At 45.5% G+C, this 26,868-nt stretch overlaps 1 protein-coding gene across 2 annotated transcripts in view; it reads right to left on the bottom strand.

Moving 5' to 3' along the window:
* The window catches only part of MYO1C (myosin IC), a 156,742-nt gene that overhangs the window by 129,488 nt on the left and 386 nt on the right, over window positions 1-26,868 (bottom strand). The window contains exon 1 of one of the 2 annotated variants that reach the window (XM_068111087.2): window positions 20,535-20,563. The exons of the other annotated variant lie outside the window; for it this stretch is intronic. The gene's annotated coding sequence lies outside the window, so the exon portion shown is untranslated. Of the gene's footprint in view, window positions 1-20,534; window positions 20,564-26,868 lie in introns of those variants that run through there. 2 annotated transcript variants of the gene reach the window in all.

Raw genomic sequence — 26,868 nt, 5'->3', positions numbered from 1 at the left:
AATAAATACATAAATAAATAAAATTGCATCGCTCCAAGCTCCTAATTTGAAAACTATAGCACTCATAAAAGAGATGTATACAGCGATTAGTAAGTATGCAGATCAGGCATTCGATGATATGAGTGAGAAAAGTGAATTTTTTATTTTATTTTGAGTACTTTTATCATACAGAAACTGTTGCAGCCTGTGCCAAACCAAGACATTGTTGAGCAGGTTGAAACAAAATGGCAGCTTAACAACCCCTATGAGGTGACAGCGGGCTGACCAAGATGGCATGCTGCCATATTGGAAAGGCCTTTAAAAAAAAAATTGTGTGCCCTTTAAATTATCTTCAAAAGGTGCGTTTAAATTTACCGAAATAGCCAATCGTCATTCATGCACTCCCTTGGACATCCCTTAGTATACATATACAGTTTCGGGTTGCTAGGTTTCATGGTTTTGGAGTTATGGAGGAGACACACTGACACACACACACACACACACACACACACACACACACACAAACAGACCTATTTTATTACTAGCAGAGTGTTCACCCTATGAACAAGCTTGTTCCCAGCATGCATCACGTTCTTCTGGCATATACTTTTATTTGGGCGGTGTATAGGCAACTGACTGCTGCCTCAATCTCTGCCAAAAATAAATAAAATAAATAACCCGTGTTATGTGTATGAAGCAAAAATATACCTACTGCTTATAATTCAAAACACCTCGCTGAACTATAAAACATGGGGACATCAATACTGCACTGTAAAGGGTGGGACTTGTAATACTGCTACCACCTGCAGGTGGCGCTATGTGTCCGTTCCCCTCCCACCCTCCCCCCCCCCCCCCCCCCAAGACCACCAGCAAAGATAAAAACACACCTGTGTACACTAATTGGGGTCATTCTTATCCTATGTAACAAGTCTGGATGCAATCGGCCCAGAACTATAGGAGGAATAGCGGGACAAATACACACCACTCCGTCAATTATAGTAAGGATTATTATTATTCCACCACAAGGTATTATAAAGTTTTGCTGAGCTTAATACTTTAAAACAGTCGGGATCCCTATCCATGGCAATCCAGTGTTCCAGTGTTCCTGTCCAAATCCAGTCCAAAATCCAGTGTTCTTTCTGGTTAATCTGCATGGTATTTACCTATCCATAACAAACCTGATCAGAAATACCATTATACTGCAGAACAGATTTTAAAAAAAAAATCTAAGTTTTGGCCACAACACATTTTACTCCAATGAGAGTGTAAAATGTGAAGCATTAACAACGGAAGCCTAGAAAATAGTGTTGGATGGTCAAGTCTGATGTTGTTGTCCTCTTTCTTGATTAATCACCTCGTTCCTCTTCCTTTTCTCTTTCCTGCGACATATCTATATGACAAGTGTCTCTCTAAAGCCCAAACAAAATAAATTAACAACCAGCACGAAGTCGATGGCACGCCACCGCAAATCCCAATGCTCCCCAAGTAAAGCACATTTGAAAGATGGTAAAAAGTTCCACCAGGAAAAATTACCCAACATTCAATTTAGATTTAAAAATTATTTTGAGTTGTGACCTCTGTGACCCTAAGTTCCCACCCCCGGGGCATGACTCAGGGTAAAAAAAAATTTTTTGTGACATATTTCATATTTCCCCCAATGTTGATTGCATATACAGGACAAAGTTTCATGAATTTCAAAGTTTCAAATTTTTTTTGGTATTTTACCTTTTACTCTGCCCGAGGGGGCAGGGCCAAAAATGGCACTGCTCTTGCACCTTCGTGTCATGTGTTGATCATAATTACAAAGTTGGATGAATTTATGCCCAGCAGGTTAGGAGGAGATAGCAGGATGAACAGACAGACAGACAGGCAGATGGAGCAGATTACAATATACCCCCATTTTTTCCGATAAGCGTGGGGATAAAAAGTGGAATTGATCAGGGGACATGACTTGTGTCGCTGATGAGTTTGAAATTTGCCACTATCAGCCATTTCTCTTTGCTCACTCAAAATACATCTGCCAATTACAAACACCTCATTTTGCCATATTTGGTCTCATCACCATAATGACCAATATCGTATGTGTTCCTAAGATGCACATTTTAAAATGCTGTCAAGTCAGCTGATTTTCTATGGAATTAAAGTTACTAGCGTGACTCGGTGCGCTCCGTGCGCCTCACCACACGTCGTTTCAGAGGGGTAGGCATCTTTGACCATTTCGGTGTCTTTTGTGTCTTCATAGTGTTTTAGGTCTTCAGGGCCATTTGGGTCTTCAGGGTCTTTTGGATCCTCTGGGCCTTTAAGGGTATTTTGGGTCTTTGAGGTGTTTTGGGTCTTCGGGGTCTTTTGGGTCTTTGGTGTCTTCAGAAGCTTTTGGGTCTTAAGGGTCTTCGGTCTGTTTTGGGTCTTAAGAGTATTTTGGTTCTTCTTGGTCTTTAAGGGTCTTTGGGGTGTTTTGGGTCTTCGGGGTGCTTTGGGTCTTTTTGGTTTTTGGGTATTCAGAGTATTTTTGAGCCTCCGGGCCTTGAAGGGTATTTTGGGTCTTTCGGGCGTTTTGGGTCTTTTGGGTCTTTGGGGGTCTTCAGGGGCCTGGGGGAATTAAAGGGTCATCAAAGGTCTGAGGGGTCTCAGCAGTCTTAACGCAATTAAGAGGGTGGTAATTTTATTTGAAGAAGAAGAAGACGTTTTCGTCGCATATAAACATAGCGACATACATAACCATATACATTTGCTCTATTATAATAAGAAGATACACAAGAAACATTGGCACAGGAGAAGGCCATCTGGTCCATCATGCACTGCTCAAATCCCAGCATCACCACCTATGCACACACAAGCATTAATGTGTTTGTTTGTCAGATGTCGCTTGTTGTTAACAGCATTTGCTGTGATGGGACTCGACCTTTGCCTTGCTACCTCATCAAGTTAGTCAATTCAATATATACATATATCAATGTTGCTGCCTGAAGCATTATCCTACGCTGTTTACAGTGAATTCAAAGTATGTGTCATAAATTTTTAGTTTATCTTTTGCATAACCAGTCTTTCTTGCAGTTCCTTGCCAGTTTAATTCCTGCACTAATTGCTGAATTGATCATATCTCCAGGGTTAATCATTTAGCTACATTGCACAATAATCACAATCTAAATTGTTGCTCAGTTATTCTGTTGCAGCAGGATGATCCTCAATCCAGGGTTCATGACAATATCACTTATCCGAGGCACAGGGAGGGCTAAGAGAAAGCCAGTGGTGTGAGGAGGAGGCGGTTGCGTGGCAGGTTCGCTTTTCCTATTGTGTCACAAAACCCAGTTCTGTTTTACTCTTTCCTTGGAATATTTATCACGGCCTTTTGGCGTCCATGCATATGTCTCTGTGAAAGGCTATCCCTGTCTCAGGAATCCCATCAATGGCAGAAAGTTCTCCACGAGACATTTTAAATTCCATTTTCTTTCTTTGTCTTTTGCCATTCATAAAATTTAATACAAATATATGAGTTATATTCTCTTTGCAAATTATAGTGTAGATACGAATCGGAATTTATGGAATACGCAACTTTCAAAATGATGTAATCTGCCCAGATTTCTTGCCGCTGGCATAGACTGATGGTGGATAGGATAGAGAGAGATTGTTGGAATGGACTGATGGTGGATAGGATGGAGAGAGAGAGAGAGAGAGAGAGAGAGACAGAGAGAGACAGAGAGAGAGACAGAGAGAGACAGAGAGAGAGAGAGAGAGAGACAGAGAGAGACAGAGAGAGAGAGAGAGACAGAGAGAGAGACAGAGAGAGAGAGAGACAGAGAGAGAGAGAGAGAGAGAGAGAGAGAGAGAGAGAGAGAGAGACGGAGAGAGAGAGAGAGAGAGACTTTGACTTTTAAGCTCTTTTTATTATAAAAGTATAAAACAAGAGTACCACCAAAAGCAATTCATCCAGGAAAATCAGTAAAATCATAGCAATCCCGGAAGGAAAAAACAATCGGTGCACTGCAAACCAAGCGACAGTAAAGGTGCAAATACCAAAAAAAACACACGAGGAGAAAATGTAGGCATAATTTCTAAACTAGGCATAATTATATATGTACAAAATTACAATCGCATCTGCAACCCTGAGGAGAGACTTAAGAAAGAAAGAGTAGGTCAAGACCAGGGGGGGGGGGGGGGGGGGGAAACGCCGGCAAGGAGAAGCATGGAACAGTGTATAAGAAACACCCGCACTGTATTATACAGAAATTAACAATTTGTTATCTTGGACCTCACAAATCCCTCCAACACACCAGGTCGCAACAAAATTTGCAAGGTCGTTTGCAGTTTGGACACAGCCAAATTCAAGCTTGAGCCTTGCTGACACCAACGAACTAAAAAACACCATAATACTGCATCCCTGCATGGGTCTGCCGCCCAGCTTCGCCTTCCGCGACAGGTATACGGCCAGTTTAGCAGTAGCGGTTAGGAACCCGAATACAATAGATGTGGTTCCCTTTTTGGGAGGAAAGCCAAAGATGTAAGCTTTCAAAGAAAAGGTAACCTGCAATCTATGGGAAATAAAATTTAACCAATGAAACAAAGGAGAAAGTCTTTCACAATTAATGAAAGCATGAAACAAATCTTCCCTCACCGGACAAAAGGGGCAACGGCCGGAAATGGGGGAAAAAAAACGAATGACAGCATTGGAAGGAACAATCCAGTGGGCCAAACGCCACTGAAGGTCACCTGTTCTTTTAGAAATAAGTCCAGCATACATTGTATCCCATAAAGGCTCAGAGGGGGGACCGGGAGGCAAGAGTCCTTTCCACCGGGTAACCCCAGCTAGAGGTGGGTCCCCAAGAAGAAGTTTCACCCAAGACCTATAAATACTCTTGCTGCTCATAACATGGAAGGGGGGTGACCCTGCGCTCATGGGGGGCAGCTCGTTTGGGGTAAAAGCGACACCTAATTTTGGGACTGTGGGCTCAACCTCTGCGTCCTGCGTCCAATGTAGGCCTAGCTGGTGGCCCCTTCGGATCACCGCTCTTAGTATGTTCCCGATTTGCCTCCTGGACCGAACACCTGTTAGGTCCGCCAGCTCGTTCGCAGGCTTCCATCCCTGTCCAGAGTCGTGTCGGAGATGACACACTTTCAGGATGTTGGCCACTATAAAATGCTGGCAGAAGTCGCGACTCCTCGGGATATCGGGGAAAAGTGGGTTGAAAAATAAAGGCTCATGTGCATACATGTTAGTGCCATACGAGTCTGTTTGGCGACTTATCGAAACGCCCTGCCAGGCATTCAAGAGGCTCTGATAAAAGACTGGGAGCAGAGATGTATCGACGTGTTGAAGGTTGGTCAGGAAAAGTTCCTGTCCGTATCCGAGCCTCCCAGCTCGTTGAAGAATGGAGCAGGCTAAGGGCTTTCCTGGTAGGTGTTCTGCATAAAGCAAGCGTTGGATGGAGCGGAGCCGGAAGGCCAACAGGCGGCATTTCACATCGACTAGGCCATGACCACCCTCGGCCAAGGGACAACATATGGCGCTGGGTCGAAGCCAGTGGTAGCCTCCCCAAAAAAAATCCACCAGTTTCCTCTGGATAGCTTGGAGCAAAACCTCCGGTGGTTGCAGGCAGATGAACCGGTGCCACAAAAGGGTAGTGACGAGGTTGTTGACAACTAGTGCGCGACCCTTATAGGAAAGGTGGGGTAGAGCTCTTTTCCATCGGCTCAAACGCCCATCTACCTGGTCAATGATCCTGTCCCAATTGTTCTGGGCATACTGAGGAGGACCGAGGAAGACGCCCAAATACTTGATGCCATCGTTTGCCCACACTAGCTCTGCAGGAAGGGGAGGTGGTGGTAATAACGGTGGCATAGGTAAGTCATTTTTTGGAAAGGGGATCCACAGAGCCTTGCTTTTCCCCCAATTACACCTTAATGATGAGGCAAGGTTGAAGTCCGACAAACACTTTGCCATGGCGTCACTGTCGCATTTTCTTTTTATAATGACACAAAGGTCGTCGGCATAAGCTGACAGGGTCAAAGGTGGGTGTCCTGGAGAAAGGACAAGTCCAGGGATATCCTTTCTGAGGGCGATTAAGAGGGGCTCCAAGGCGAGGGCAAATAATAGACCTGAAAGTGGACAACCTTGCCTTACCCCTCTCTGAACCTTTATGGGTGGGCAAAATTCGTTGTTAACTTTGATCAAGCTGGAGATGTTTGCATATAACAAAGCTATGTAGGCTCTAAAATTAGTGCCAAGCCCGCAAGCTTGTAACACATGACACAAAAACTCATGATCAATGCTATCAAAGGCCTTTGCAAGGTCAAGAAACACCAATCCAAAATCCTCTTTGACACATTTACCAGTTAACAAATCTCTGACTAGGAATATGTTGTCATAGATGGATCTGCCAGGGATGCCGCAACTTTGATCAGGTGACATCAGGTCCCCAATAACTGTCTTCAACCGGTTCGCAAGGACCTTGGAAAACAGTTTGTAATCCGTGCACAACAAAGAGATCGGACGCCAGTTTGACAGGTGTCGGAGATCGCCAGTCTTGGGTAGCAGGCAGAGTACTGCTCTTCTAAAACTGAGCGGTAATTCTCTGGATAAAAGAGATGCATCCAGAACATTGAGCAGCTCTGGGCCCAAAATGTCCCAGAATGCCGAAAGAAATTCGGCCGGTAGGCCATCGATGCCAGGGGCTTTTCCCGACTCCATCTCAGCGAGTGCACCGGTTAGCTCTGGAAGGGTAATTGGAGCATCCAGTTCCAGACGTTGGGCCTCAGCCACGGAAGGAAGATGAGAGGTCAAAACATTCATCATTTCGTGAGAAACTGTTTTGGTCTTGAAAAGTTCAGAAAAGAAATCGATTACATTTAATCTTATATCACTTGGATTTGTTAGGATGTTCCCCCCTGGGTCCAAAACCGAAGATATAAGTCGTGCTGGTTTCTCTACAGTTTCTAGGTGAAAGAAAGCCTTAGTTGGGGTATCTGAGACCTTTATATTTTGTATTCTTAGCCGAACTAGTGTGCCCGCTGCTTTTTCATGGATCAAATCCCTTAATTGGGCCTTCTTCTCGAGTAGCAACCGATAGTTCACTGGGTTGCTCTCATTGGCCAACTTGCTCTCTAACCTTAAGATGTCTGCTTCCAAGCAAGCCATCGTGATATGTTTTACATTGGTACAGTGCGAATTAAATTGTTGACAAAATACTCGAATTTGGGCCTTTAGGTTATCCCACCAGAGACTAGTTGAGGAGAAAGAAGATTTTTTAGTACTTATTTCAGCCCAGAAATCACGAAAGGAGTCTGTAAATAAACTATCTTCTAAAAGTTTAACGTTAAACTTCCAGTAACTATTTCTGCATGTGGGTCGAGGAAAAGAAAGATCTAAGGTTACCATATGGTGGTCTGAAAACAATGACGGAAAACAACCTGACGAGGCCGCGACGTTCTTAAAGGGTACATTTATGTACCAGCGGTCGAGTCTTGCCGAAGACACCCGGCCATTGGCACATCGACACCAGGTAAACTGGACTATGTTGGGGTGATGCAATCGCCACACATCCAGTAGACCGGCCGTCTTAAAGAAACGGGATAGGTCCGCATGGGACTCGGGGTGGGGTTCTGCCGAGTTTCTATCCTTCGAAGGGTCAAAGGTGCAATTAAAGTCACCACCAATGCACACACATTGGTCGAGATCAACTGATTTCAGGTGGTTTACCATGGAGGTGAAGAAAGCCTTTCGGTCCCTGCTCTCACTAGGTGCGTACACATTGAAAATGGTACAGCGGAAGTTTTGATGTGCAAGCTGAAGGGAAATAAGCCGGCCTTTTATGACTTCCTGAAAATGACAAGACTCGAAAGCTAGGCCTGGCTTTAGAAAAAACCCAACCCCAGCAGATGAGGCTGACAGATTGCTAAAATAGCATTGCCCTTTGAAAGTTTGGCACCAGTCATGTTCCACGTTAGGTGTGATGTGGGTCTCTTGTAGTAAAAGAACATTTGCCTTTTTACGGTTAAACAAGTTTTTGACTTGGGCCTGACGGAGGTGACTTGCACCCCCACCATTCATGTTTAAGGTCGCAAAGGAAATGTTTTTCATTCCGTGGTAATGAAATCGCCCTGTGCTTGGGAACACTCTGCACCTGCTCGGGTAACAAACTTTCTTAACCTGTGGAATTGAGATTTCGTCAGGTCAAAATCCTCACGCGCTTTGATTATTGACTTTGCGGTGCACATGAATGCAGCCAAGTCAGGGAAATAGTCTTTAATGACAATGTTGCGGTGACGATACGTTTCGTTAAGGAAGGTAAGAATGAGTTGAGGGGATACCTGCGAGTGACCTGTCATCGCTTGTGACAGCGCGGTTGCCTCAATGTCATCTTCGGACTCAGACACGTCAGATAACATGTCGTCAGGATCTGGGGTATTACCCGCTGCCCCCGCGGTCTTGTCTGGAGGCACCTTCACAAGTTTCCCAAGGTGTTCCCGAGAGCACTCGTTAACACTTTGGTGGATATTTGTATCTGGGGTCGGAGCTTGGGTTTGAGATCCCAGCAAACTCAGATTTGCTGGCCCCGTTTGTACAGTGGGAACGTTTATTGAATCCTTAGTCTGCTCGGTATTTAAAGGGGGGACAAGCGGAAAAACATTTCCCAGCTCGGAAATGGTAATACTTTCACTGGAGGTTTCGCCCTCGGAAACTTCCAGGTGAGAGGTACAAATTTTATTTTTCGGCTCATTTACATAATGAGACTCACTGGTGTCATTGACAACGGTATTCATGTACTCAGTTAGTGAGGGAATGTCAGAGGGACACTCGGACACATGTGCACCGGAAATGGTGCCGCCCATGACCGCCTTCTTTGCAGCACCAGCGAAACTGCTTGGCGCTGGTGCTCTTCGCTTTTTAGCATACACTATGGATTCTTCGTTCATGGGTTCGGGAAAGGGGGCAATGCTAGTTGTGTCAGTCACATCGGTGGGTGTCATCACATTGGAATCGAAAAGCACCGGTGTGACAGACGACTCAGTCGGGGTGTCAGAAGGTACGGTCGGGGTGTCAGAAGGTACGGTCGGGGTGTCAGAAGGTACGGTCGGGGTGTCAGAAGGTACGGTCGGGGTGTCAGAAGGTACGGTCGGGGTGTCAGAAGGTACGGTCGGGGTGTCAGAAGGTACGGTCTGGGTGTCAGAGGGTACGGTCGGGGGGTCAAAGAGTACGGTCGGGGTGTCAGAAAGTACGGTCGGGGTGTCAGAAGGTACGGTCGGGGTGTCAGAAGGTACGGTCGGGGTGTCAGAAGGTACGGTCGGGGCGTCCGAAGGTGCGGTCGGGGTGTCAGAGGGTACGGTCCGGGTGACGGAAGGTACGGTAGGGGTGACAGGAGATACGGTCCGGGTGACGGAAGGTACGGTAGGGGTAACAGGAGATACGGTCCGGGTGTCAGCGAGCATGGTCGGGGTGTCACAAGGCGCGGTGGAGGGATTGGCCTTTTTACAAACCCTTTCGTTATGTCCCGGTTCACCACACTTCGGACAAGAGGCCCTAGGACAGAATCTTTTAACATGTCCGAATTCTCCACAATTAAAGCAAGTTAAGGAGGCTGAGGAACCATACATGTGGTATTCCCGATCATCCAACGATACTTTAAAGGATATATTTAAACCTGTATCGGCTCCGCGATCCGGGAGAATCATGTACACCTGCCTCCTAAAGCTCATTACGTGTTTAACACGATCGCTGCGACACCCGAGCGGAATCATTGAGATTCGGGAAACAATTTTACCATAACGAGACAGAACGGATAGGAGTTTCTCGCCTGGCATAAACGGTGGAACGTTGGATATTGTTATCTTGGTAGCTGGCGTATCCATAGGGGATACCGTAATATAATGACCCCCTTTTATGGTTAGACCGGTACTAACGACGTCATGAACGAGTTTTTCTTCTGACACGAAGACAACAAATTTCTGGTTCATTCGTGATGCCGCTCGAACATTACCGTCTCCTATGATGGATCCCACGGCAAGGATGATGTCCTCAGCCGGAGCTCCTTCAGGCGGAACACATGCGAATGCATGCTTGCGCGTTAAATTTTCGAACGCCTCGTAACGAGAGCGTGTATTCGCCATACCAGCGAAATCTCCCCCCTCCCCCCCCCTTGTCCGAACCGGACAAGAAGGTATCAAACCTAAATAATCGAACTAAAGTAAATAATAAACGTGCATTATAAGCACAAAAAAGGCTTACAAAGCGTCGTCAAAGCCAGTAGGCCGCACCAAAAATGGGCTCGCTCTCAATCCTCTCTCTCTCGAAGACAAGGGTGCAGAACGGATGAAAACACAATGCCGAAGCACACAGGATGGAAAAGGAGAGGGAGGGGGGGCAGGGGAGGGCAGAAGAGGGGGGAAAACTCACAACGGACTCACCAAAACACCGAGCAGTTGCTCACAGCCGCCATGACGCTACACCCAACGCACCGACAGCCGATAGGTGGCGACAGAGAGAGAGAGACTTTTGTGCCCTTTTATTATAAAAATACAAGCAATTCCACAAAGCGGTTGTAAGCAAAGCAACCAGTTTAAAGAAACATTTCGTAAGGATCATGAATTCACCAAAAGGAGCAAAGGATATTTAAAGGAAACCAGCAAGTATAAAAATTTTACAAACCAAAGGTGAAGACACAAACAAAACCACAAACAATTTCAAAGGAAATGCTCATGCAAGAGCTATGACCACATCAAGAGCAAAATTAAGCGTTTAATTAAATTAAGCGAAACATTGAGAGAGGGAGAGAGAGGGAGAAAGGGAGAGAGAGAGAGAGAGAGAGAGAGGGAGAGAGAGAGAGGGAGAGAGAGAGAGAGGGAGAGAGAGAGAGAGAGAGAGACAGAGAGATTTCATTCCTTTTTTTGAAGGAAAAAACCTTTTCCACCAATGCAGACAGGTAAAACAAAAAAAAAAATTTACAGGTCATGAGAGCATTTCTACAAATACAGACAGTGAGAAAAAGAAAACCATGGTTACAAATCAAAACAGACAGCAAATAAAGTTGATATATACAGTCATAAAAAGGTACCATTTCAAAGCATTTCACATTACACCAAATAAGAGAGCAATGCTATATTACAAGTTTAATGTAAGGACTCCGTCAGTTAAACTGCACAAGGAACGCCGAACACACCATCGTTTCTGGAAGTCCCCACAGTTATCAAAAGACAATTCCAGGTTCAGCCGAGACGACACCAATGACCTAAGAAAGACTACAGCGTCATCCACTGGAACAACACTGTTCCGGATTTTCCTTTTCCTGGACACATATATAGCAAGTTTTGCCTCAGAAATTAAAAAGTTGGCTAAAAAACATTCGTGCCTACATCTGGGTTTAATACTAAAACCAAATATAAAAACACAGTGTGTAAAAACCAACCCCAACCCTTGAATGACATGCGATAAAACAGTAAAAAGTGGTGTCAATCTTGGGCATCCAACAAAGGCATGAAAAAGAGTTTCCTGGGCATCACAAAAAGGGCACTTTTCAAGGACATGTGGACACATTCGGTGTATCAAAACGTTTGAGGGTAAAATGTGATGTGCCAATCGCCACTGCAAGTCTCCGGAGCGTTTGGCAATGGGTACCTTGTACATAACAAGCCAGTTTATCGAAGTAGAATGAGTAGTCTGGAGCATTCTCCTCCAGTGCGCTTGTGGTTCTGCAGGTCTATCAGAAACAAGGGTTTTGACACACATGCCATAAACAGAGGATTTTTCCATCAACTTAAAGGAGGTGAAACCTTGAAAAAGAAGAAAAAGCTCTGGAAAGGGGTGTTGGGATGAGAGAGGGCCAGCTTCCACCTGTGGAGCCCATTTTAGCTTGGTTTGCTTGAAAAAGCGCAGAATCACAGAGAATATCCTCCCAATGACCCGAATGGACCTAACTCCAGTGGCAACAGCGACGTCAGCAGCTGGTTTCCACTTGTAAGGAGGAGGGGTTCTAAAATCTTTAACCTTGGTGCATCCAGCATCAATAAACTTTTGCATAAAAGTACGATCACTGCAGACCCCTTCAAAAATGGGGTTTAAAAAAATTGGCTCGTTTAAGAACATTTCAAGAGAATAATTACTGTTATCACGGCGAACGGTAACCGCCTGCCATGCCTCCAGCACACTCCTGTAGAACAGGGGGACTGATGCCATATCGACTTTCTTGCTGCCAATAAGGAACAGCTCCTGATCGTAGCCGAGTCTCCCTGCCTGCCGAAGCAGGCAGTGAGCCAATGCCTTCCACGGGACGTCTGTGTACAGCAGTCGACGAAGCGACAGGAGGCGAAAAGCCATAACTTTACTGGTAATGGCAATCAGACCCTGTCCTCCTTCAGCAACGGGTAGGTTTAACACACCAGGTTTGAGCCAGTGCTTCCCCCCCCAAAAGAAGTCAATAAAAATAGATTGCAGTTTTTTAAGAATAAAATCCGGGGGCTGCAGTGCCATAAAAACGTGCCAAAGCATCGATGCTGCAAGGTTATTTATAATGAGGGTTCGGCCCCGATAGGAGAGTTGGCAGAGTAAGCCCTTCCATTTTAGCAGCCGCCTCTCAGTTTTAATTATGAGAGATTCCCAGTTTCTCAAAATGAAGTTTTCGGTACCAAGAAAGACACCAAGGTAAAGAACGCCATCCCATGCCCATTCGAGTTGCTCCGGCAGAGTCGGAGGAGTGGCGCCATTTTGCGGACCAAGGTAGAGAGCTCTGCTCTTTTTCCAATTCACTTTTGCCGAACTTGCCAAACTGAATTCATGGACGCATTGGACCAAGGCCAAGACGTCCTCATCCGAGTGAACGATTGCACAAAGATCGTCTGCATAAGCAATCACCTTGAACGGGTTCGCAGTTGGTTGAGGAACGAAACCGGGAAGACGTGCGCGCAAACGAACGAGCAAAGGCTCAATCGCGAGGGAGTACAGGAGGCCGGAAAGAGGGCAACCTTGACGAATGCCTCTACTAGCCGGGAAAGGCTGACATAAAATGTTGTTAACTTTTGCTAAACTAAAAATGTTATTATACAGTAGCTGTACGTGAGAGATAAAAAATTCACCAAAACCAAACCCCCGTAAAACAGAGAAAAGATAAAAGTGATCGATGGCATCGAAGGCCTTTTCTTGATCGAGGAACACCAGACCAACATTTCTTTGTTCGAGAGAGCAGATATCAATCATGTCACGTACAATAAAGATACTGTCGTGAATTGACCTTTTAGGGACACAGTAAGATTGATCTGGGTGTATGATCTCCCCAATCACGACTCTGAGCCGGTTGGTGAGAGCCTTGGAAAAGATTTTATAATCCACGCATAGCAAGGATATCGGACGCCAATTTTCCACCCGATGCAGATCTCCCTTCTTGGGTATTAGGGCAAGCACCGCTCTACGGCAGCTGAGTGGCAGTTGGTTGAGTCGTAAACTGTCAGAAAATATTTCCAATAGTTCCGTCCCAAAGAGATCCCAGAAAGCTTTGTAGAACTCTACGGGGAGTCCATCCAAGCCAGAGGCTTTTCCATTCGGCAAGGCTTGTAGTGCAACAAACAGTTCCTCCATAGTTATCTTTCTGTCCAGCTCTTGACGTGCAGTAGCTGACAAGGTGGGCAAGGATGCGGTTAAAGAATGCACCATTTCGTCATCAATGTCTTTCCTACAATACAGATCAGAGAAGTAATCTTTAACCAGGGTTCTAATGCCCTTGTGATCCTTTATCATATTGCCCTGCACAGTCCGTAACAAGGTGAGCTGCTCGCTACCCTTTGAAGTGTGTTCAAGTCGAAAGAAGAAACTAGAAGGCACGTCCAGATGACGCAAATTCTCCACACGGAGACGAACCATGGCACCTCTAGCTTGTTTTACACATAGCCTGTTGAGAATAGCTTTCTTTTTGGCCAATGAAAGATTCGTTTCCATTGTGTTGGAAGGTGACAGATGGCTTTGCAAAGCTAAAATTTCTTTTTCAATAACACTTTTAAAGAGAGACTCATCTTTTGTACAAAAGAATCTATACTGCTGACAAAAGGTTTTAATTTGCACCTTGGCATTATCCCACCATTGATTGAGGGAAGAAAAAGAAGGTTTCCGCAAAAGCAGTGTACCCCAGAAAACCCGGAAGGCTTTAAGGAAAGCTTGATCCTCTAAAAGGTCCACATTAAAAATCCAATGTGCAGCTCCATAGTTCCGTATCGGAGAGAGAAGAGAAAAGGTGACCATGTGATGATCGGAGAAACCGATTGGTAAAATTTGCACATTGCCCATCATGTTAAGAAAGTTACTATTTATGTAAACACGATCTAGCCGAGCGAAGGAAAGCCGACCGTCAAGACAGCGACACCATGTATACTGGCGTATGAGGGGGTTGTGAAGTCTCCACGCATCAACGAAAGAGAATTTAGATAAAACCCTTGCCAGTGGGATGGTACTAGCTAGATGAGGTTCTTTAGCGTTCCGGTCCATGGCAGAGTCTAGAGTACAATTAAAATCCCCACTCAAGCAAACAAGATTATTAAAATCTGCATGAGTGAGTGATGTTTCTAACTGTGTGAAGAAGGTGACCCTGTCAGTGCTGTCACTGGGTGAGTAGACATTAAAAAGTGTGTGCCTGTAACCATTGAAGGTGAAAGACACAGAAATTAGATACCCCTTAATTATGTCTTCAAAAACAATGTCAGTTTGGAGGAAAAAAGAAGATGAGAAGAATATAGCTACCCCGGCTCTAGGGCAAGCCAAGCTACTGAAAAACCATTGGCCGTTCATCAACCTTCGCCATTGGCTTTCGCACGAAGGACTGCATCTCGTCTCCTGTAAAAGCATGACATCAATATGCTTTTCCTCAGTGAGTAATTTCACCTGGGTCTTGCGCAATGGGGACCGCCCCCCATTGATATTCAAGGTAGCTACAGAAAAGGTCATGTGAAGAAGAAGGGGAAGGGGTTATATAGCGGAAGGTTGGTCTACTTGTAGCTCTTCCTTCGCTTTGACGATGTACTTCTTGAGGCGGAATACTTCTCGTTCCCCAACTCCGAACTGGCTGGACTTCAGGACGAGATATTTCGCGGATGTTATGAAGATTTTTAGGTCTGGAAAGAAATCTTTCACCTTTACTCGCCTCTTCCGAAAAGTGTCTTTCAGGAATTTTAGAATTTCTGCAGGTGTGATGCCCGGGTCACCCTCCGGCCCATGAGACAACAACACTTCGTTCCAAGCCTCGATGCTGATGCCAGACGTGAGGGATGAGGCTCCATCGGAGTCATAGTCCAATTGATCAGCGTGAGTCTCACCCTCTAACGATAAAGCAGGTGCCGGTGCAGCAGATGCTGTGCGTGCCATCCCCTGAATGTCTGCAGGTTTTGGACACGTCTGCAAATCAGACAATGATGCAACAGGTGTTGCGAGATTCACCTCTTCATGACCCGCTATGGTCATGCCACGCTCCGGAATTATATGAGGCGTTTCAATGACAGAACTTGTATATGTCTTGAGGGCACAGCCTGGGACATCCTGAGGCACGACCTCCTCAGGTTCCTCACGCCCCGCACGGACAGAAACTGTACATTCCGCACAGCCCTGGACATTCTGAGGCACGACCTCCTCAGGTGCCTCACGCCCCGCACAGACAGAGACTGTACATTCTATGTCAGCACAGCCCGGGGCATTCTGAGGCACGACCTCTTCAGGTGCCTCATGCCCCGCACAGACAGAAACTGTGCATTCCATGTCCGCACAGCCCAGGCCATTCTGAGGCACGACCTCCTCAGGTTCCTCACGCCCCGCAGAGGCGGAGGCTAAAATGGGCTCTGTAGGTCCATTATTGTCATCACAAGCAGCTCTTTCACTCTGATTCATTAATTCTTTATCATCATCAGGAGTTAAAGATGCAAATCTATTGTGTAAGGCTATGCCGGTAACACAAGGAGCCACCTCAGTGAGGGGTCCATTGTCGCTTCCAGTCAACACAATCTTTTTTGAATCCCTCGTTGCTGCTTCGTCATTAACGTTCGGCCGTTTGTGCTTCTTCCGAGCAGTAACAACAGTGAAACCTTCATCATTCACGGAGGAATCCCTCACTGCTGCTGTCGATGTCGACGGCTGATTGTCCACAGCATTACCAGGTGCCGCCTGTTTAGGCGTGCCCACGGGGACAGTTACCTTCGTGCAGGTATCTCTCGCTGCTGCCGCCGATGTGGACGGCTGATCGTCCACAGCATTACCAGGTGCCGCCTGTTTAGGCGTGCCCACGGGGACAGTTACCTTCGTGCAGGCACCTTTAACATGTCCGTGTTGCCCGCAAATGAAACAGGTCGTCGTTTCGGTCGACACATATATTTGATAGTTATGACCATTGAGCGACAGCGTCATGGTCGCATTAAGCGTCTGAGCATTGTCTTTGAGGATAATATAACAATGACGCCGGAAGGTCATGATGTGTCGGAGCGAGGCGTCTGCTCGAAGTCGCAGGGGGATCATCGATATCCGGGACACGACGGTGCCGAAACGATTAAGCGAAGAGACAATGTGCTCGCTCTTTATAAACGGCGGTAAGTTCGACAAAATGATTCGGACCGCCGGTGTGTCCATCGGACTAACACTTAAATAAATGCCCTGGGATAAGGACAAACCGTGTTCCACCACCTCATTAACGAGGTGTTCCTTTGATACAAAAACCACAATTCTGTGGTTCATCCTGGAGGCAGCGAGGACATTATCCAGGCCGACAATGTTACCAATACTGGTTACCACGTCCTCGACGCTCACTCCGTCAGGCGGGCAAGCAATAAGCCCGTGTTTGCGAGTCAATGACTCATACCTGCTATTGTGCAAACGAACGTTCGCCATAGCTAAAAAATAAATGAAACTAAAGAAACGGTTTCGAAATAAAATAAAAGAGAACCTGTCGCGAGCAAAACCTGCAGGCGAAGGTAAAATGAAAAGAAATAGAATAAGGGAGCCGATAAACGACGATGATGAAGAACACGGCAAACAGAGCACAGGCCCGAAGAACACAAGGTTCTTTAGGACTCGCACCAAACTCACCGTGCGCGCTCTCTTTCTCTCTCTTGTCTCAACAAAGAAGGAAAAACACGGGGAAAACTTCACAAGCACGTACAAGGACACAGAGGGAGTGAAATGGGGGATGGGAAAGGCAAACAACACAACACAGTACTCACAGCTCCTCACACACAGCAGCCATGATTGTCACACCCACGCACGACTCACCAACGACCAGCAGGGGGCGCGCGAGAGAGAGAGAGAGAGAGAGAGAGAGAGAGAGAGAGAGAGAGAGCGAGAGAGAGAGAGAGAGACAGAGAGAGAGACAGAGAGAGAGACAGAGAGAGAGAGAGAGAGAGAGAGAGAGAGAGAGAGAGAGAGAGAGAGAGACAGAGAGAGAGAGAGACAGAGAGAGAGAGAGAGAGACAGAGACAGAGAGAGAGAGAGAGAGAGGAAAGAGGGAAGGGGGAGAGGAAAGAAGGGAGGGAGAGATTGTTGGAAGGGACTGATGGTGGACAGAGAGAGAGAGAGATATCAGGAAATGGAGGAAAATACAGACTAACCTTACAACACACTTCCCCTTTAAATCCCTGGACAATGGGCAAAGGTCTATCTACCGCATACACGACATGACCAAAAGTATGCAGACAACCCATATAATTAGTTCGGCTGTTTCAGCCACACCCATTGTTGACAGGTAGATATAATCAAGCACACAGCCATGCAATCTCCATTGACAAACATTGACAGTAGAATGGGCCGTACTGAAGAGCTCAATGACTTTCAACGTGGCACCGTCATAGGATGCCACCTTTCCGACAGGTCAGTTCATCAAATTTCTTCCCAGCTAGAGCAACTGTAAGTGTTGTTATTGTGAAGTGGCAACACCTAGGAGCAACAACAGCTCAGCTGCGAAGTGGTAGGCCACACATGCTCACAGAACAGGACCGCCGAGTGCTGAAGCTTGTACTGTGGAAAAATAGTCTGTCCTCAATTGCAACACTCACTACGGAGTTCTAAACTGCCTCTGGAAGCAACGTCAGCACAACAACTGTTTGTCAGGAGCTTCATGAAATGGGTTTCCATGGCCGAGCAGCCGCACACAAGCCTAAGATCACCATGCACAATGCCAAGCATCGGCTGGAGTGGTGTAAAGCTCGCCGCCAATGGACTCTGGGGCAGTAGAAACGTGTTCTCTTGAGTGATGAATCACGTTTCACCATCTGCCAGTCCGATGGATGAATCTGAGTTTGGTGGACGACAGGAGAACGCTACCTGCCCGAATGCATAGTGCCAACTGTGAAGTTTGGTGGAGGAGGAATAATGGTCTGGGGTTGTTTTTCATGGTTCGGTCTAGGCTCCTTAGTACCAATGAAGGGAAATCTTAATGCTGCAGCATACAATGACATTCTAGATGATTGTGTGCTTCCAACTTTATGGCAACAGTTTGGGGAAGGCCCTTTCCTGTTTCAGCATGACAATGCCCCGGTGCACAAAGCGAGGTCCATACAGAAATTATTTGTCGAGATCAGTGTAGAAGGACTTGACTGGCCTGCACAGAGACCTGACCTCAACCCCATCGAACACCTTTGGGATTGGGATGAATTGGAACACCGATTGTGAGCCAGGCCTAATTGCCGAACATCAGTGCCCGACATCACTAATGCTCTTGTAGCTGAATGGAAGCAAATGCCCGCAGCAATGTTCCAACAACCCATGGAAATCCTTCCCAGAAGAGTGGAGGCTGTTATAGCAGCAAAGGGGGGGGGGGGGGGTGGACCAACTCCATATTAATGCTCATGATTTTGGAATGAGATGTTCGATGTTAGGGTGTCGACATACTTTTGGTCATGTCGTGTATATATCTGGATGTTTATGTGAATCTGAAACCATTAATGGCAACGGGTCCACCATATCCCTGAAACTGTTGCTTTTGAATCTATCCGTGCCTTTGTTGCCTAAAGGGGTAGCAATGACTCTTATAAATCACCACAATCATTTCCACCCTCACAAACACTCCCCCACCCTGCCTCGTTTGCTGCCCTCCTACAATGTGGCTTTGTCTCGCACTCCATCTCGATGTGCAGATAAATGGAATAATAACATAATGACCATTCTCAGCCATATTACTTCTCTCTCTGGGCTTGAAGAGCTATCCACAAAATAATTTCAGGTTCCTTTGAGATTCTATCCAAACGGCTCATTTTTGCCCTGTCCATGTCAAACTCCGCAAAGCCGTTCAGAAACCACAAAATCCAATGGTGTCGCTTTATTCTGGAACTTATCACCGACTGAAATCCCCGCCTCCAAGATCAAGTATTAGCTCTTTCACGAGCCTCGATCTTGTATACAAAAAAACAAAAAAACAAAAAAACAAAAAATATATCCAATAGTCATGCAATTATTTGTTGCCTTGGATGTTCTTACGTGCTTAGAGTGTTTAAGTTACATGTTAATAATTCGAGCGTTTGCATCGACTTAAAAAAAAAAAAAACCCATATATTATATATATATATATATATATATATATATATATATATATGTATATATATATATATATATATTTATATGTATATATATTTATATGTATACATATATATATATATATACTTATATATATATATATACTTATATATATATATATGGTTTTTGTTTTTTTTAAAGTCGATGCAAACGCTCGAATTATTAACATGTAACTTAAACACTCTAAGCACGTAAGAACACCCATATATATATATATATATATATATATATATATATATAAACATACAAATATATAAATAAATATATTATATATCGGTTGGATACAAACGCAAGAGAGCATAACTCGGCCTCAGCTGGTAATCAGCCCTGAAATGGAATGCAAGTTACCATTCCAATCCGCATGGAAATTGCTTAGTCATATCCTGGTTTACCACATTAACACGTGGCAGTGTTTTATAGGAAGAAAAAAAAAACAGTGTGCATATTCATCATCATGGTTCCTCTTCGGAGCAGATCAGACGGGCGTTCACATGTAAAAATGTCGGGCAATCTGGCAAAGTGAATTTATGGTGCAGGAGCTGGTGCCCAGACAGCAAACACACCGGGATATCAAGTGGTGCAATTTGGTGTAAAGGGACAAGGAAGAAAAGCAGACCACTTTTGCCGACTTCAGTTTGGGTAGGAATTTGGAATTTGTTCAGAATTCCAGCGATAACTCGCTTCCTCCATGTGAAAGACCCCGCAAGCTCTTCGACGTCCACCAAGTCAGAACGTCCATCCGTGGGAGAGCAAACACGTTGATGCCTCGTCCTGCCTGCGAAACACCAGGATGGCGGTTTACAGCTGCGGCTGAGATTTTAACCCACGCGAAGCAGCTCAGACGCAGGTACAAATAACTTGCAATTAAATAATTAATAAAACTGGCAAATATTTATAGAAATTAAATTACATTACAACAAGGAACTGTGCTAAAGTACAAGCAGATAAGACCAAGAGTGTGTGTGCATGGATCCTACCAATGGTATAGAGTTACAAAAGCATGGTGAGCTGTTTTCCTGATAAACGAGCTGCCATCATTTACCTTATATGGGCATTTTGGGTAGTCAAAAAGGGCTGCTCGAGGAACTCTAATGTTCAAAGCATGTGCATTATATACACTAGCAAACGTACCCGCCCAAGGGCGGGGCTTCAATTGGGAGGCCCAAATAAAAAGGCAAAATATCAGAAATTGAAGGCTTTTTTTATTTTAAACGATTTATATAAACATCCGTTAAATCATATCACACGCAAATCATCAAAATCTAAACAGTATTTGTAGAATTTCAATAAAAGCCACATCACTGTTCATATCGGTAAATATTATTCCATCGTGTTTGGAAAAACTGGAAAATTTGAAAAAAATTGGAAAAACAATGTCGCCTATTTTACTCCAGGGGGTCCCAGGATTACCCACCCAAAATTTCGTTGCGATCGGTTCAGCCGTTTTTGCGGTACCTGGGAACAGACGGACGGACTGACTGACGGACAGACATTTGGTGAATTATAGTACGATGTGTGGATGCTTTCCGAATGAGGATAGGGATTTGTGTAATATGGATTTTACTCCCGACGAATATTTTCATTGAGAATTCTCAAAGTTTGCGGTAGAAGGGCTGGCAGGATAGCTTACAGGTAGAACTCCCCAGCTATAAACTTCCGCCGTGGTGATTCACATCCAGGGCGACGAAGCATTGTTTAAGGTGTCCCACGGATTTGACGCAAGCCGAAGGACGTCGGTGGATGCCGATGATCCCATTGTCTTTCGTGAAGAGGTGGCGAGCTGCCCGTCGCCTGCAACCTGAACAAACATTACACATTCCCACACCTGTAGTTGCCCGCCGGGCCTGGCCGGCCAGTTCGTGAAAGGCTTGGGCCAAAAACCGTCCATGGCCCACCGACACCAACAAGAAGGTGGGAATAATGGAGGCCCTGAAAGGAGACGCTGCGGTATCTCAAAGTTTACATTGGGTCACAATTACAATGAATCATTGTTCGAAGGCCCCACGAGGTTCCAAAGTCATTTATGTTTGGCAATGTGCTGCGGATATAAAACAGCCTTTGGGGGGAAAAAAAAAAAAAAAAAAAAAAAAAAAAACTTAGCGGAAGGCAGACTTGGGGAAAAAAGGAATACAGGTTAATTAAAAAGTTTTCCTGAATGTGACCGACGTCCTTCGAAGCCAACAAAGTTTCCTCGATACATTCTCATTGAGATCCGAGATGAACGCACTTACTTTGGTCTCTGTTCAAACTGATTATTGAAAACACAAAGCGTTGACTTCACTGTTTTGTATAAACACCAATACTCATAACTTCAAACATCGAAGAAGAAGAACACTCATTTCAACTCAAAACGAACTCAGGGGAACCATTACTGTTACATATGAGAAACACATGTTACATTTATTATTACACATTTTCTTATTACTTTATTATTTATTTATTTATTACATTGTTATTATTATTATTTATTACATACATTTATTTATTTATTTATTTATTACTTTACTTATTGATTTATTGTTTATTTATTGTTATTTCTTATTTATTGGGATTTAATGAATGTTATTACACATACATTTATTATTTATATCCTCATTATGCCCCCCTTTCTCCCATAATCTTTGAACAGTTGCTAGGTGTCGTGCGGCGCACCTCGCCGGTCCCTCCTCGTTCAATGCCTTCATAATGTGTCTGCCTGTGGCCCCACGGTCAAGGTGTTACCTTTATCACTCAAGTCAGGTGGGAAAGAAATAATAGTGAACAGAAACTTGCAAGTGACCAGTTTAGCTCTTACACGAGCCTCGATCTTGTATCCCCCCCCAAAAAAAAAAAAAAAAAAAAAAAAAGTGGTGACAGTAAAACTTTCGATTTGAAATTTTCGGATGCAAGATCAAGAGCGCCAGCCATTGAAAACAGACAAGAAATTCACGAAGTTTGAAACTTTTCAGCCACTTTCAGGTAAACCTGTCTGGTCATTGTTGGACTAACACGTGGCAATTACTCATTTGTGCTGAAAGCGTAAACATGGTCGGTAAACGGACTTTTGGGGTCACCACTCCTCCATTGGACAAGAATTGCAGGTAAATCGCACGTGACATTCCACGTCACCACTCCTCCATTGGACAAGAATCACAGGTAAACCGCACGTGACATATTCCGCGCCACCACTCCTCCATTGGACAAGAATCACAGGTAAACCGCACGTGACATATTCCGCGCCACCACTCCTCCATTGGACAAGAATCGCAGGTAAATCGCACGTGACATTCCGCGTCACCATTCCTCCATTGGACAAGAATCGCAGGTAAATCGCACGTGACATTCCGCGTCACCACTCCTCCATTGGACAAGAATCGCAGGTAAACCGCACGTGACATATTCCGTGCCATCACTGCTACATTGGACTAGAATCGCAGGTAAACCGTACGTGACATATTCCGCGCCATCACTGCTACATTGGACAAGAATCGCAGGTAAACTGTACGTGACATATTCCACGCTACCATTGCTCCATTGGACAAGAATCGCAGGTAAACCGCACGTGACATATTCCACGCCATCACTGCTACATTGGACAAGAATCGCAGGTAAATCGTACATGACATATTCCGCGCCATCACTGCTACATTGACCAAGAATCGCAGGTAAACCGTACGTGACATATTCAGTGCCATCACTGCTACATTGGACAAGAATCGCAGGTAAATCGTACGTGACATATTCCGCGCCATCACTGCTCCATTGGACAAGAATCGCAGGTAAATCGTACGTGACATATTCCACGCTACCATTGCTTCATTGGACAAGAATCGCAGGTAAACCGCACGTGACATATTCCGCGCCATCACTGCTACATTGGAAAAGAATCGCAGGTAAATCGTACATGACATATTCCGCGCCATCACTGCTACATTGACCAAGAATCGCAGGTAAACCGTACGTGACATATTCCGTGCCATCACTGCTACATTGGACAAGAATCGCAGGTAAATCGTACATGACATATTCCGCGCCATCACTGCTCCATTGGACAAGAATCGCAGGTAAATCGTATGTGACATATTCCGCGCCATCACTGCTACATTGCACAAGAATCGCAGGTAAATCGTACGTGACATATTCCACGCCATCACTGCTACATTGGACAAAATTGCAGGTAAATCGTACGTGACATATTCCGCGCCATCAGTGCTATATTGGACAAGAATCGCAGGTAAACCGTACGTGACATATTACATGCCATCACTGCTCCATTGGACAAGAATCACAGGTAAATCGTACTTGACATATTCCGCGCCATCACTGCTACATTGGACAAAATCGCAGGCAAATTGTACGTGACATATTCCGCACCATCACTGCTACATTGGACAAGAATCGCAGGTAAACCGTACGTGAAATATTACGTGCCATCACTGCTCCATTGGACAAGAATCGCAGGTAAATCGTACGTGACATATTCCGCACCATCACTGCTACATTGGACAAGAATCGCAGGTAAACCATACGTGACATATTCCGTGCCATCACTGCTCCATTGGACAAGAATCGCAGGTAAACCGTACGTGACATATTCCGTGCCATCACTGCTACATTGGACAAGAATCGCAGGTAAATCGTACGTGACATATTCCGTCCCATCATTGCAACATTGGACAAAAATCGCAGGTAAATCGTACGTGACATATTCCGCACCATCACTGCTACATTTGACAAGAATCGCAGGTAAACCGTACGTGACATATTCCGTGCATCACTGCTCCATTGCACTAGAATCGCAGGTAAATCGCACGTGACATATTCCGCACCATCACTGCTCCATTGGACAAGAATCGCAGGTAAATCGCACGTGACATATTCCACGCAATCACTGCTCCATTGGACAAGAATCGCAGGTAAATCGCACGTGACATATTCCGCGCCATCAATGCTCCATTGGACAAGAATCGCAGGTACATCGCACCTGACATATTCCGCGCCATCACTGCTCCTTTGGACAAGAATCGCAGGTAAACCGTACGTGACATCTTCTGCGCCATCACTGCTCCATTGGACAAGAATCGCAGGTAAACCGCACGTGACACATTCCACGCCACCACTCCTCCATTGGACAAGAATCGCATGTGACATATTCCGCGCCATCACTGCTCCACTGGACAAGAATCGCAGGTAAATCACACGTGACATATTCCGCGCCATCACTGCTCCATTGGACAAGAATCGCAGGTAAATCGCACCCGACATATTCCGTGCCATCACTGCTACATTGGACAAGAATCGCAGGTAAATCGTACGTGACATATTCCGCGCCATCACTGCTACATTGGACAAGAATCGCAGGTAAATCGTACGTGACATATTCCGCGCCATCACTGCTCCATTGGACAAGAATCGCAGGTAAATCGTATGTGACATATTCCGCGCCATCATTGCTCCATTGGACAAGAATCGCAGGTAAATCATACGTGACATAGTCCGCGCCATCACTGCTCCATTGGACAAGAATCACAGGTAAATCGTACGTGACATATTCCGCGCCATCACTGCTACATTGGACAAGAATCGCAGGTAAACCGTATGTGACAAATTACGTGCCATCACTGCTCCATTGGACAAGAATCGCAGGTAAATCGTACGTGACATATTCCGCGCCATCACTGCTACATTGGACAAAATCGCAGGTAAATCATACGTGACATATTCTGCGCCATCACTGCTACATTGGACAAGAATCGCAGGTAAACCGTACGTGACATATTACATGCCATCACTGCTCCATTGGACAAGAATCGCAGGTAAATCGTACGTGACATATTCCGCGCCATCACTGCTACATTGGACAAGAATCGCAGGTAAATCATACGTGACATATACCGTGCCATCACTGCTCCATTCTACAAGAATCGCACGTAAACCGTACGTGACATATTCCGTGCCATCACTGCTACATTGGACAAGAATCGCAGGTAAATCGTACGTGACATATTCCGTCCCATCACTGCAACATTGGACAAAAATCACAGGTAAATCGTACGGGACATATTCCGCGCCATCACTGCTACATTTGACAAGAATCGCAGGTAAACCGTACGTGACATATTCCGTGCATCACTGCTCCATTGCACAAGAATCGCAGGTAAATCGCACGTGACATATTCCGCACCATCACTGCTCCATTGCACAAGAATCGCAGGTAAATCACACGTGACATATTCCGCACCATCACTGTTCCATTGGACAAGAATCGCAGGTAAATCGCACGTGACATATTCCGCGCCATCACTGCTCCATTTAACAAGAATCGCAGGTAAATCGCACGTGACATATTCCGCACCATCACTGCTCCATTGGACAAGAATCGCAGGTAAACCGCACGTGACACATTCCACGCCACCACTCCTCCATTGGACAAGAATCGCAGGTAAACTGCACGTGACATTCCACGTCACCACTCCTCCCTTGGGCAAGAATCGCAGGTAAACCGTACGTGGCATTCCGCTCCACCACCCCTCCATTTAAATCGCACGTGACATATTCCGCGCCATCACTGCTCCATTGGAAAAGAATCGCAGGTAAACCGCACGTGACATTCCGCTCCACCACCCCCCCATTGGACAAGAATCTCAGGTAAATCACACGTGACATATTCCGCGCCATCACTGTTCCATTAGACAAGAATCTCAGGTAAACCGCACGTGACATATTCCACGCCATCACTGCTCCATTGGACAAGAATCGCAGGTAAACCGCACGTGACATATTCCGCGCCATCACTGCTCCATTGGACAAGAATCTCAGGTAAACCGCACGTGGCATTCTGCGTCACCACTGCTCCATTAGATAAGAATCGCAGTAAACCGCACGTGACATTCCGCGCTATCACTGCTCCATTGGACAAGAATCGCAGGTAAATCGCATGTGACATATTCCGCGCCACCACTGCTCCATTGGACAAGAATCGCAGGTAAATCGCATTTGACATATTCCGCGTCACCACTGCTCCATTGGACAAGAATCGCAGGTAAACCGCACATGACATTCCACGCCACCACGCCTCCATTCGACAAGAATCGCAGGTAAAACGCCCGTGACATATCCGCGTCACCACTGCTCTATTCGACAAGAATCGCAGGTAAACCGCACGTGACATATTCCGCGCCATCGCCGTACGCAAGAGAAGGTGAAAGACCAGGTAAACATGTATGATCACATGTGGTCAGATGTGCAGCTGCACCCTCTGCACACAACTATCGTTATTGAACCATTTCCATGCCACGTTGGGTCTGTTCCGTGTGACACGACCATGAGGTTCCTCAACAAGCAACACAAGACTCTTTACCTGCCTGTAAAGCAGTGATTGTTACTGTGTGCATGTG

The sequence above is a fragment of the Myxine glutinosa genome, chromosome 3 (genome assembly GCF_964187855.1).
Source record: "Myxine glutinosa chromosome 3, kmMyxGlut1.1, whole genome shotgun sequence".
Lineage (NCBI taxonomy): Eukaryota > Metazoa > Chordata > Myxini > Myxiniformes > Myxinidae > Myxine > Myxine glutinosa.
This window is presented reverse-complemented; position numbering and strand designations above follow the sequence as displayed.